This window comes from Urocitellus parryii, chromosome 10, assembly GCF_045843805.1.
Source record: "Urocitellus parryii isolate mUroPar1 chromosome 10, mUroPar1.hap1, whole genome shotgun sequence".
In the NCBI taxonomy this organism is placed as follows: domain Eukaryota; kingdom Metazoa; phylum Chordata; class Mammalia; order Rodentia; family Sciuridae; genus Urocitellus; species Urocitellus parryii.
This window is the reverse complement of record NC_135540.1, coordinates 50,324,206-50,337,264: the sequence shown is the minus strand read 5'-3', so window position 1 is coordinate 50,337,264 and position 13,059 is coordinate 50,324,206.

The following is a 13,059-nucleotide window of genomic DNA, read 5'->3' as shown; positions in this document are numbered from 1 at the left end:
GGCCAAGGAGAAACCCACTTCCACACAGAAGATGGGAAGCTACCTTATGAAGCTGATTGTAGGTGTGGGACCCTTTTGCTAGGATCCTTTTTCTATTGGGCCAGAACTGTGCTCTGAATGTGCTTGCTGAGAAGAGCTTGGAATTTCCTGACTGAAGCAGTTCTTGCAAGCTGCTTCCACTTGCAGGTTCAAAGTTTGTTCTCCTTGAGCACTTTGGTTTGTCCCTGGTTGAACTAGAGTGTGTCAGAAGCACTTGTAATGATTGACATTCATGGTTTCACATTGAAGCCTCTGTGCCATCGTTCAACCACTGATGGCTGCAGGTGAGGCCCCTGCATTTCAATGAGTTTTATGAAAAAATAGGTGTTTTGGATTTCAATGAACCTTTGGAGAACTGATCTTCTCAGCATTCCCCTTGCCTCCCCAAGTTGGGTGATGTCAATTATACAGGCTTCCTTGGGAGCACACATTTTATATTGGGCTGGAATTGGATTCTGGATGTGATTGCTGAAAATAGCTGCGGAGTGGGAGAATGGAAGCCATTTGCTGCAAGCAGTTTCAATTTGCTTTGTTGATTAACTTTCTTGTAAGTGGGCACATGCTATTTTTTTTCTGTATGACCTAGAAGAAATCAAAACTGCTTCTTACAGGTGACACACATGCTTTCACATTGAAGCCTCTGTGCCATTGATCAAAAACAGTTCACTCATGTGGGCACCTGCACTTCAAGTGAATGTTGTAAACAAGTGTGACAAATGGATGTCAGTGAGACTTTGGAGAACTGATCTTCTCAGCTGGTCCTCTTTTGCCCTGCAAGTTGGTGATGCTAGATTCAAGAGATCTCTTTCTGGCACCCTTTGTGTTTCATGCCTGAACTGTGCTCTGAAAGGGCTTGAGGAGAACAGCTTAGAAGTGCATAAGTGAAGCTGTTTGTGGAAGCAGCTTCAAGTGGCACAAGCTAACTTGTTCTCAGTGAGCTCATGGGGATTTTTCCCTGGTTGAAGCAGTGTGGATGAGAAGGGCTTCTCAGAGCTGGTAGGCATGTTTGCATTTGGCAAACTTTGCCATCTGTCACCCAGAGTTCCTTGCATGAAACCTGCATTTCCAGTGTTTTCAGAAAGGTCTGATGAGTGGGTTTCCATGGAATTTTGTGGAATTGTTCTTTTCAGCAGTCCTCATTGCCTTCTCAAAATTGGTGATCCTGGGTGCAAGGACTCTCTTGTCAGCCAACATTGTATTTTGGGCCTGACCTCGGCTCTGAATGTGCTTGCTGAGAGTAGTTTGGGAGTGCAAAAGTAAAGCAGTCTCTCAGCAGCTTCAATATTCAGGAGCTCATTTTGTTCTCAGGGAGCACATTGAGGTTTGTCACTACTTAAACTAGCATGAAGAACCACCGCTTCTCAGAGGTGGCAGTTTCCCTCTGAAGTGTCTGTACAATTGGTCAATGTGAGTTCAATGCAGGCAGGCACTTGGATTTCAAGTGAATTCTGTGACAAACAATTGAGCAATGGATTTCATTCAACCTTGGGGAATTGCTCTTCCCAGTGGGCCCACAGTTCTCCTCCAGTTGCTGAACCTAGGTCCAAGGGCTCTCTTGCTAGCACTCTTTGCATATGGGCTATGAGTGTGCTTCCCGAAAATATTTGGAAGTGCAGCACAGAAGAACTTTGGCAAGCAGCTCCCACATTAGGAAATGACTTTTTTCTCATCGTGCCCATTGAGCTTTGTACCTGGCTGAAGTAGCCTTAAATCCAATGGCTTCTGAGAGCTAGCAGGCCCAGTTTCTATTGGAAACAACTGTGCTGTTTGTCAATGGTAAGTTGGTTGCTGTCAGGCACTTGCAGTTTCAATGAGTTTTTAGAAGAAGGAGACCAAGGGAATACAATGAAACTTGTGCAATTCATTTCCTAATTAATGTTGGTGATGCTACACCAGAATGGACTTTTGCAATGATACTTTGTCATGATTTTGCAGGAAATGTGTTCTGAATGTGCATCCTGAGATCCATTTGTAGGGGGCAAACAGAAAAAATTTGTGCACAAAGTAGCTTTCTCAGTGAACACGTGTGGGTTTTTCCCTGGTTGAACATGCAGGAAGCAGAACCTCTTGTCAGAGCTGATGGCACCGTTTCACTTCGAACCATCTATGCACTCAGTAAAGCACAGATCATTGCAGACAGGCTCATGCAATTTCAAGATAGTTTTCAGAATCTGCTTGAGGAATGGATTCCAAAGATTCTTTGAGGAATTGATCCACCCAGCAGTCCCATCGCTTCCTATCTGAGCAAGTGCTCCGAGGTACAAGGGCTCTCCAGCTAGCACACTTCGGATATTGAGCCTGCACTGCTCTCTGAATGTGCTCGGTGAGAAGAGTGTGAAGTGCAGAAGAGAAGCAGGGTGTGCAACAGCTTCAGTTGCAGGATGTAAAAGTGTTTCTAGAGAGCATATTGGGATTTGGGCTTGGTTGAACTAGTAGGAATTGGAATCCTTCTTAGAGCCAGCAGTTACGGGCTTTACTTAGAAGTTTCTGTGTCTTGTATAAAGCAGAGTTTGTTTCTCATGGGCACCGTCATTTCCAGTGAGTTCTCAGAAAAAAATTGAGAAAAATATTTCAATGAAACTCTGGGCCATTAATCTTGTCAACCGTCCAATGTTCCACATGAATATTGGTGATGTCCCAGGGGATCTCTGGGGAGCACAATTTGCACTTTGGGTGTAAACGTCGTCTGAACGTGCTGGCTGAGAAAAGCTTGGAAGTGCAGAACAGAAGCATTTTGTGCAGGCAGCTTCTGATTGAAGGAATGGTCTTGTTCTCTGTAAGCACATTGAGGTTTGTTTCTGGTTGAAGCTGCATGAAGTGGAACCGCTTCTCAGAGCCGGCACTCTCAGTTTCTCTCTGAAGCATCTGTTCCACTGGAAATTCAGATTCACTGCATGAAGGCTCCTGCATTTCCAGTTTGTTTTCTGAGTAAGGGAGAACCATTGATTTCAGTGAATCATTGGCAAATGGATTTTCTTCAAAGAGCAGCTTTCCTCTTTAACGTTGGTGATTGGAGCTACAAGGGTTCTCTCATAGGTACACTTTTCCTATTGGGCCTGAAGTGGGTTCTGAATGTGCTTGCTTAGGAGAGCTTAGAAGTTCAGAAGTGAAGCGGTTCATCCAAGCAGCTTCCACTTGTGGCAGTAAAGTGTGTTCCCAGTGAAGAATTTGTGGCTGTCCCTGTTTGAACTAGAGTGCCACAGAATACTTGTAATAACTGGCAGACACAGTTTCACTTTGAAGCCTTTGTGCCATCAGCAAACCTGTTTGTTGCATGTGGGTCCCTGCATGTCATTTATCACTCAACTCATCCAAGTCCAGCATGGTAGTGGTTCTCGGAATAAAAAAAAAAAAAAAAAAAGAATTGTAAAGTGTCTATTGAACACGAAGCTCACACATATTGGCAAGGAAGGCTGTGCTTGAAAACTCCTCAGGCCCGCACGGGTGTCTTCAGCTGAGAGTCTGTAGCATTTCCTCCTGGGGCCTCTTTTCCAGTGATGCTGCTGCCCTGCCCTCGCCAGCTTCCTGCCCTTTCCCATCTTTCCTCTCTGGTCCACTCCTCAGATCCCATCCTCCCTTCAATAGGGCCTCATCCAGGCCTCTCCATTCTCCACATTGATGTCTCTCAGCAGGGAGGACTCCTCCATGCTTGGATGGCAGGGCTGTGATCACCTGGAAGGTGGAAATAGGAGGCTTCCAGGGGGCTGGTGGTGTTCCTAGCCAGGGTGCTGGTGACTGCAGTGCTTTTAATCTATGGCCCTCAAGGAGTCTTATGCTGCAGATTTGTGTACTTCTGCATCTGTATGCACACAGTTCTTCATGTGGGGGAAAAAGCAATGTTTCCAAAGTTTGCTTTATATTATACTCAACTGGTAATTTACAAACCCCAGTGTCCCATCTTAGCCCAGAGCCATTCCATCAGCCCAGGGCCAGTGGGTGGTCCAGCGGTCAGTACTATGCACAGCTCCCAGGTGGCTCCAGTGTGTAGCTGAATTTGACAGCCAGTGTACTGTAGGATTTGCCCTTGAGGTTAGAATTCATTGACTTCCTCTTATGTCATTTGACTAGTCAGGATGTCTCATTAACTATCTGTGAAATCTTCAAGTTAGCCATCTCTGGTCATTTCTACCCCTGATGGCACCTGGTTCAATAGCTTGTTGTTGAGTGGGGTCGGTCATGGGCAGTCCTGGGTCACAGAGAGGGACAGGAAGACCATAATGTGGAATGGTGGTGTAGAGAGTAAGGGTGGGGCCAGAGCCCACACTGTGGCTAGGGTAGGGAAGGGATCTGAAGAGACTACCTTGACAGCGAGCTCTGGCTGCGTTAACCAGGAATCAGGGCCTGGAAATGGAAGCCATGACAGGGCTTCTGACTAGAAAGGACACATCCTTCTGGGCTGAGTTGGAGGTCCATCGAGGCAGAGGAAAATAGAGAGGATGCAGGAGAGGGGGATGGTCTAGATCACAGAGCAGCTTCATCATCATATCTTAGAGAATGGATTTTTTTCTTCCAGTTGTTGGTAAATGCTAATTCCTTCACGTGTTACATTCACATCCACCTCGTCCATTGGAAAGGCAGCTCAACCACCACAGGCAGTGATATCTTGGTGGATGTGTGCATTCTAAAAGGAGGTGAGGTTGGCGCCAATAGAGTGTGTGGGCACTCAGGCATTGGCAAGCTTGCTTTGGAGAGTGAATCTTCTAAATGTTATTGGGCTGGCTTTTGAGAGCTCCTGTGGTTTGGCTAGATGTAGAATTCTTCCACACAATTAATCCTGATGCACACTTTAGAGAGCATTTTCGCTAAGGAGAAGGTTGGGGGTGTGGAGCTGTGAGCATTAATATCTATTATGTTTCTCACCTGGAGTTGGCTACCTACATCTGGTGACAGTGTTTTGCTACTGCTGAGCAATACTGAACAAGTCTCTGGGCCAGTAATCCATTGCTGAACTACATCACCAACAAAAAGACACTGAGTGAAGGTGAGGACCAGAAGAGCCCAGGAACCACCTGACAGCAGCCCTGAAGTCCTGAGCTCTGGCACATCATATGCCAACTCAACTGGGTATCAACCTTGTCTTCCTGGGCTCATTAGAACTGTGTACCAACAGGTGTCCTCAACTTTCAAAAGCAAGTGCAGAATGATAGAATCTTCTCTGAGGACACTTTTCAAAGTTTTAATTGCAGCCCATCTTCTAAGTCTTATTTGTAGCACGTCTTCACTGGAATAAGTAGTCATTTGGCATTCTGTTGTACTTAAAATTCATTCTACCCCTACTTGGTAGGTTGTGTGAAAGAGACTTGGCCTGAATGCATTTTACATGCCAAAATATGGCTTGTCTTTTCTCCTAAACCTATCAGGGCAGTCAGAGCAGCCAAGGAGAACTAAAAACAGGCGTAAAATGGCCAGATAGACTTGGATCACTGCACACCTTTCTAGAACATTCTGTCATGCTCTGGCTTCCCTGAGGTTAAAGTGTGTGGACCCTGTGATCCAGATTTGTTAGCAAGTAGTTTTCTTGGGAGGCGATGCTAGAAAACTCCAGGTGGGAACAGGAAGTGATTAGGAACTGGAAGACAGGGTGTACCAGCCAGTTGTTGTCACAAAGTGACTAAGCAAAATCCTGATAAGGAGTGCTGGGGGTCCATGTAGATCATGCTATTAATAGAAGCCTTCCTACAGGGTGATTGAATGATGTACTCCATTATCAAGTAAGAGTGCATCTATTCAAAATGTCCCTGCTGAGAAAGTTCAATATGCTGTTAAATTGTGATCGTTGTAGAGTATTTTCATTTTATTTGCCATCTATGATTTGTTAGATCAAAGAATAGTAATGTATATATAATGATCATGTCATAAAATGAAGTTAGAAATAAGATGTAGCAATAATGTGACAAATCTGATAATGTGACATGAAACTAGTTCTATACATGCATTTTCCCCCCTCTTAATATATTTAGAAAAGAAACTAGACAAAGCTAGATACTCGGCATTTGGAGACCTCTGGGAATGGAAACCTGATCCTAGGCATTGGAATATGAACTATAACTCTAGAAATTAATTTATTCTTCATTTGGAGAGGTTTTGCCTAAAAAAAAAAAATCCTGATTTGTCACCATAAGAGAGTAAATTTTCCAAGGCGAGGGTTGTGGCTCAGTGGCAGAGAGCTTGCCTCACACATGTGAGGCACTGGGTTCCATCCTCTGTACCACATAAAAATAAATAAACAAAATAAAGATATTATATCCATATATGACTAAAAAATAATTTTAAAAAGAGGGTGATTTTTCCTTCAAAGGAGTCAGTTCCAGCTGGATGTGGTAGTGCACTCCTGTAATCCAGCAGCTTGGGAGGCTGAGGCAGGTGGATCATGAGTTCAGAGCCAGCCTCAGCAATTTAGTGAGACTCTGAGCCACAAAGAGAGACCCTGTCTCTAAATAAAATATAAAAAAGGGCTGGGGATGTGGCTCAGTGGTTAAGAACCCCTAGGTTCAACCCCTGGTCCCAAAAAAACAAAACAACAACAAAAAAACAGCTCCACAGTCAGGGACTTTTGTAAGAGACTTGAGCCTGTGTGGACTGGTGTTTTGGGCAGACTTTGAACAAATCTCCCTTGGATTTCTTGTAACGTTTCTGGTTTCTGGGCTTGGGAGTGTTCAGGACTTGTGTGTGAGTCAGCCTCATGGGGATGTGATGGGGGGCAGTCGGAGCTGTTGTGCAGAACCTCAGTGATGGCTTGTAAGGCCACCTGCAACAGTGCAAGCAGCAGACGAGAAGGGAGCCCTCTCCCCATGTGTTCAGCTTAACTCTTGTCTTATCCAAAATCATGACCTGTGAAATGTTGCAGAAACGGACTCATGCCAAAAGTTGGATGTTCTGGGGAGCATGGGCTGTCATTCTATTCTGTCTGTACATTATGATGTGTTAGCGGGTGGGAACTTGAAGATGTGCTTAGGCCATGGATTCTCCTTCCCTGGGAAAGGGCTTCTCAAATCAGCCCTTGTCCCTGTTTCACCTGCTTCCCCAGGAGGACACAACAAGAACGTTCTTACAAGTTGGCCCCCGGTCTTGGTCTTCCAGCCTCCCAAGTTTGAGAAATAAAATCTGTGCTATGAATTACCCAGTGTCTTGTATTCTGCCATCACAACACAAACTATGCTAAGATGAGTCAATCAGCAGTCTCCCAAGTGTTTACATTGTGGTAATTGACACCAAACATCCCTTTTGTAATTAAACCATTTTGGAGTACACAGTTGAGTGGCATTAAGCATGTTCGTGTTGGTGTATAGGCGTCACCATCATGCATCTCCAGAACTCACGTGGACATACTCTTGCCATCAGTGCTGAATTCTAGTGCCCTTGAGGCCCAGGAAAAGAACATTGTATTTACTTTTTATGAACCTGACAATTGAGAATCTGAGATAATTCTACAAAATTTGCCTTTCTCTGGACACGGTCATTTTCAAGGGATGCAGATCACCCCCACTCGTGGGCATACCAGGTCCACTGCCAACTCTGCGGGTGTTTCAATTGCACTCTCAGTGACAGTGGTGACTGTGTGCACATGAGCTGTGTGTCCAGCTCAGATCCCAGGGTCTTTGGTTCCACGCAGCATATAGGTTGCCTGCTCCTCCAGGTCTCTGCAGGCCAGTGGCACAAAGGCCCTGGGCCTGGTGGTTTCTTTAGGTGAGTGCAATACGTGTCCACTGTGTTGTGGGTCATGATGGACTATAAACAGAAGCAATGCCTGGATACTCCTGGGATCTCAGTGGGCTCAGCCTGTGTGCTGAGAATTGTTGTGACCTCCTAATTAATGGGCCCCCAGAATCCCAGAGAAAAGGGCAAGTCCAGAGCCAGTGGAACCTCAGTGTCTCTGAGAGAACTTTTGGGGTGGGGGGCCGGGATACATTGATGTGATGCCTCTAATGCAGAGTCACGTTTTTCGAATCCAGGTAGAGGTGCTCAGGAGCAGCCTGGGCTGGCACGTGGGTTCCCCACCTCAGCACCTGTGGAACATCTCGTCAGTTTCTACCTTTGTTTCTAGAAATAACCTGTTAAATAAGCTGCTTGTATTTAAATGACTCAGATTCAGCTTCTGGAAGAATCCAAAGCCTCATAGTGCTCAAGAAAAATTAGTTTAATTAAATGAGTACAAAAACAATTTTAAAATAGTAAGCTTCCCAGAGTCCATTAAAATTCTTTTTATAAAGGCCTCTGTTTGCTCTCTCTCTCTCTTTTTTTTTTTAATGCACTGCTGTTCCAGTGGTTTATCTACTGCCCAAGAATTAATAGTTATGCAACGTTAGAACTTTAAGTCCTATCTACCAGGTCTGCTGTTTTAAAATGATTTTCAAATCACATGTTGCTCATTCTGATTCATTTTCTTCTATTTTGAAAATTAATTACCTGTTGTTTCACTGAAACTCGAGTGGCCCTGTGGAAAGTTAAACAGGACTACTGGAATTTGTGTACAAGTTAGGACATCGTTGGTAAGCTCAACACTGCCACAAAAACCCGAGAAAGAAATTTAAATTATTTTTGATTGCTGCAGACGTCCAAGGGGAAATGTCTATGCAGAAATGTTAGCTTAGAACAAGGACATCTGTCATACAGGAAGCACTTTTAAAAGCTGAGACATGAGAATAATGCTTGTCAGTTATCCTTGGTGGACAAAGTGAAAGGTTCTGATCCATAAAGCAAAGAAAAAGAAGTGCTTTTCAAAGCTGGGGTGATACTGCAGGTGACAGGGACCACACTGCCTGAGGGCACCTCCGTGGGCCACTGCCACATTCCTCCCACAAATACTGGTGAAAGGGTGGTTTTATCCTCAGGCAAAGCTTCCTGGATTCAGTGAAACCCCTCTCGAACATCAGATGGCATGTCACAGGGCTGCACACTGTCTTCTTGCAGGGCTTATAATGAGTTTTCCTCACTGCTATTACCTGAGCCCCAAAATGCACTGAGGCAGGGGCAAAGGTCAGGCAGTCAGTGGAGGTAATGAAGGATGGGGGTTGAGAGAGGAGGATGAGTGGTCATCACTGGTTATCAAACAGAGAAGACAAGGGACTGTGAACCTCTGCCATCCTGGTCCTGGGCCTTCTGGGTTGCTAACAATGAACCTCCGTGTCCCTGCTCTTATTCTCCTACATGAAGAAGAAGAAAAAAAGGCAGTAATTAAAAGAGGAGTTCTGGGGTCTATAAAAGAGCAAGGCACACCCCTTCTGATGGACTCTCAGCTCTGGGGCCCCTTCCCTTTGCAGAAATCTGTCTCAGTCCCTTTCTTAAATGAAACTTGCTTTCTATCCTTGCCTTGACATTCCTCTGGTGTTTAATCGAGAACAAGGTCCTGTTCCTGATCTCCAAGACCAGTGTCACAAGGAGTCTGTCTAGGGAATACACAATGGGAAGCACAGGGGCATGTGGAGAACAGACGTGGAGGACAAGTTTGTGGCAAAGTCGCCCATACCCTAAACACAAGGAGTCATGAGAAGAAAGTCAAGGCTGCTGAACACAGGCAGCTATAGCAGCACAGAACTTAAAACCACCCCAAATTCCAACTAAAATAACACATTGTTTAAACTGAAATCTTAGCAGAAGGAAAGTCATGCTTTTTTTTTTTTCCTTGGGGAGGGGCATTCCAGGGATTGAACTCAGGGTTCCTTAACCACTGAGCCATATCCCTAGCTCTTTTTCATATTTTATTTAGAGACAGGGTTTCATTGAGTTGCTAAGGGCCTCGCTAAATTGCTGAGTCTGGCCTTGAACTTTTGATCCTTCTGCCTTAGCCTTGGGATTACAAGCGTGTGCTGCTGCACCCTGCGAAACTCATTCTCTTATCTAAGGGTGCAGATTCTTCACTGTACACTCTCCTGATACAACATTTTTAGCTTTCAACAAAACATACATTTCATATGAAAGGATAGGTTCCTGTTCCAAAAGGAACCCACAGTCCAAACAGACAAAAGAGTCATCAGAATCAGACAGAGGAATGAGGGTGAAATTAGAAATATCACAGAGGAAATTTAAAATAACTATTAATAATGTTATAGATTCTAGTAAAAAAAGGCAGATGACACATAAGATCAGATAGTAACATCAGCACAGAGATTGAAACTATACAAAAATAAAAACAAAGAAAAATCAAAATAAGAAACAGTAATGTAGAAAGATTATCTTTGAAAGATTTTTGGTATATCTCACACAACTAGAGGGAAATGAATTTACAAATGTTATAGATTTTACACAGCTTAAGACTCAAAAAGAAAAAAAAAAGATTGAGAAAAACAAAAGTGCATCCAAGAACATTGTGACAATTCCAAATGGACTAAAATATTCTGTGGATGGTAAAGGAGACCTTTTTGTTTCTGAACAGAGGTTGTTAAGAAAGTTTTACTGAAATTTGGGATGTGGGTTAAAAGTCAAGTCTTAGAAGTTAACTTTTGATCTCACAGATCAAGCTAATTTTCTAAATATTTTTTTGTTATAATGATGGTGGTCATGGGAGAGACCCAGAACATGGGGATAATGTAAATTCTAGAGCAGGATACCCTGATCTTCTCTTCCCCCTGATGGATTTAATGACATTCTAAAGGGTTAGAGTAAGAACATAAATTTTATTTCATTAAGGTTCCCAAAAGATTCTGAAGAGGAAGGGAACTAGCAATCTTTATCTCATATGAAAATATGCACATTCATTTTTTGGGGGGTTATTCACCCCAGTATTGTGCAATAATAGGTATCTGTCTTATTCCTGTTTCATTTGGGTAAGCTGCTAAAAGCCTGGGAATCTCTGAAGGGATGGTATATTTTGTCAACTAATGAGCTGACTGATGGGTGGGGGCAGCATGAGTTGCAGGATTACTAGGCCGGGATGTTCAGTCCCATCCCTCCACATCTGGGAAAGGAGGCAGCCTGAATGACTAGGAGCCTCCTGGAGGGTGGAGCCTATGACCATCTCCCACATTCTGCCTCATGCATCTGTTCACCTGAACTGTCTGTAACATCCTATATAACAAACCAGCAAATAAAATGTTCCCTGAGCCACTTGAGTAAGATAACTGAACCCGAGAAGGAATTTCAGGATGCCCGATGTATAGCTGGTCAGAAGCACAGGCAAAAAACAACCTGGGGCTTGCAACCAACCAGATTCAAGGGGGGGACAGACTTAGGGGTGACTCCATCAACCTGTGGGATCAAATGCCAACTCTAGGTAGGTTGTGTCGGAATTGCATTAAATCAGAGGATACCTAGCTATGTTTGGTTGTTTTTGTTTCCAGTAGCTTTGCTTGCTTGGAGGAACCCCCACACAAACATCTGGTATCAGAAGCACATTATAAGTGTAAAATAAGAGAAACGGAGACTGATTTTATTTATTTCTACCCACACTTGCCCACAATGCAAACCCATGATGTGCAGAACCACATCTAGCTTTTATAGCATTTCCTCAGAGTAAAGAATCTTGACACCAGGGAACTTTACAGATATTATTTATTGTAAGCAACAAACACTCATCTGCTGGGTTCTGGAAAACTTAAATGTAATATTAGGGTGATATCAAGAAATGCACATGTAAAATTTTTAATATATACAAATTTTGGATCACATGAGGGAGAGGAGAGAGAGAAAGAGAGATTTAAAGATATCATATGGCTAACTTTGAAGTTGAAGGGATCAGAAGTCAAGGAATGCAGGTAAGGTATAGGGACTGAAAATGACTGGGAAAATAATTTGGGGTGACAAAAAGCTTAAAAGAAAATATAATTTAGCTTTGGGGACCTGTAAAACTGGGATGTAAAAACAAACACAGAGCTGTAAACTGCCTGCAGGAACATTAAGAGTATGCCCCAATTCATAGATATGTTTTGCAAAGATGGTGAGCTATTATCAATAACAAAAGGGTAAAATATTGACTATTGTGAACAATTGTAAGCACATAATTCTACAAACTAGATAAAGCTAACAAATTCCTTAAAAGATACAAACTATCAAAACTCAGTCAAGAAAAAATAGAGAATCTGAATAGTCCTACACTTTTGAGAAAACTGAGCTTGCAGTCAAAAACCTGCCAAAACATTAGAACCAAGTGATTTTGCTGCTATATTATACTAAACACTTAAAGAAGAAAGAATACAATTCTCTAAACTCTGATTCAGAAAACAGGATAAGAGAAAATACTTCCCAACTTAGTTAAAAAAAACTGGGCAGTGACAGCACAAGAGAACAAAATGGTTGTAGGCTACAAAGTCTCCTAAAACTATAAGCATATTAACATGCAAATTAAAAAAAAAAGTTAACTTCAGCACAATCAAGCTGGATTCTTCCCCAAACTCCAAGAAGGCTTTAACATATGAAAATCTGTCAGGACAATCTAAGGGACTAAGTAAAAGAAAACATGATCATATCACTAGGTGGAGAACAAAAACGAAGCTTCTTTTTAGACACCATAAAGGATGTCTTCAGTTGCCTACAGGTAAAGTCATGGTCCAAAACAGATCTGATGTTTTCTGCTAAGGAGGGATGCATACTCTCAGTCTCCTTTAAGCATCATTCCTTAACCTGGTCAGTCTGGTCAGTAGGAGCAGAAAAAAAAATAGAAGAAAGAAAGAAAGGGAGGAAGGGAGGGAGGGAGGATGAAACAAAAATAACATACAGATTTGAAAAGAAGAAATAAATAACTTCCTATATAATCATAAATACTGGGGCTGGGGATGTAGCTCAAGCAGTAGCGCGCTCGCCTGGCATGCATGAGGCACTGGATTTGATCCTCAGCATCACATAAAAATAAAATAAAGATGTTGTGTCCACCTAAAACTAAAAAATAAATATTAAAAAATTCTTTCTCTCTCTCTTTAAAAAAATTTTAAAAATTAAATAAATATTGCATTTGTCTATGTTAAAAGTGCTTCAAATTCTATAAGATATTCCTAGGACTAATAAGGTTAGCAAGTTTTCAGGGCATATGATCCATGTTTAGTATTTTATCATATCCCTATTTGGCAGCAATAAACAATTGGCATTTGA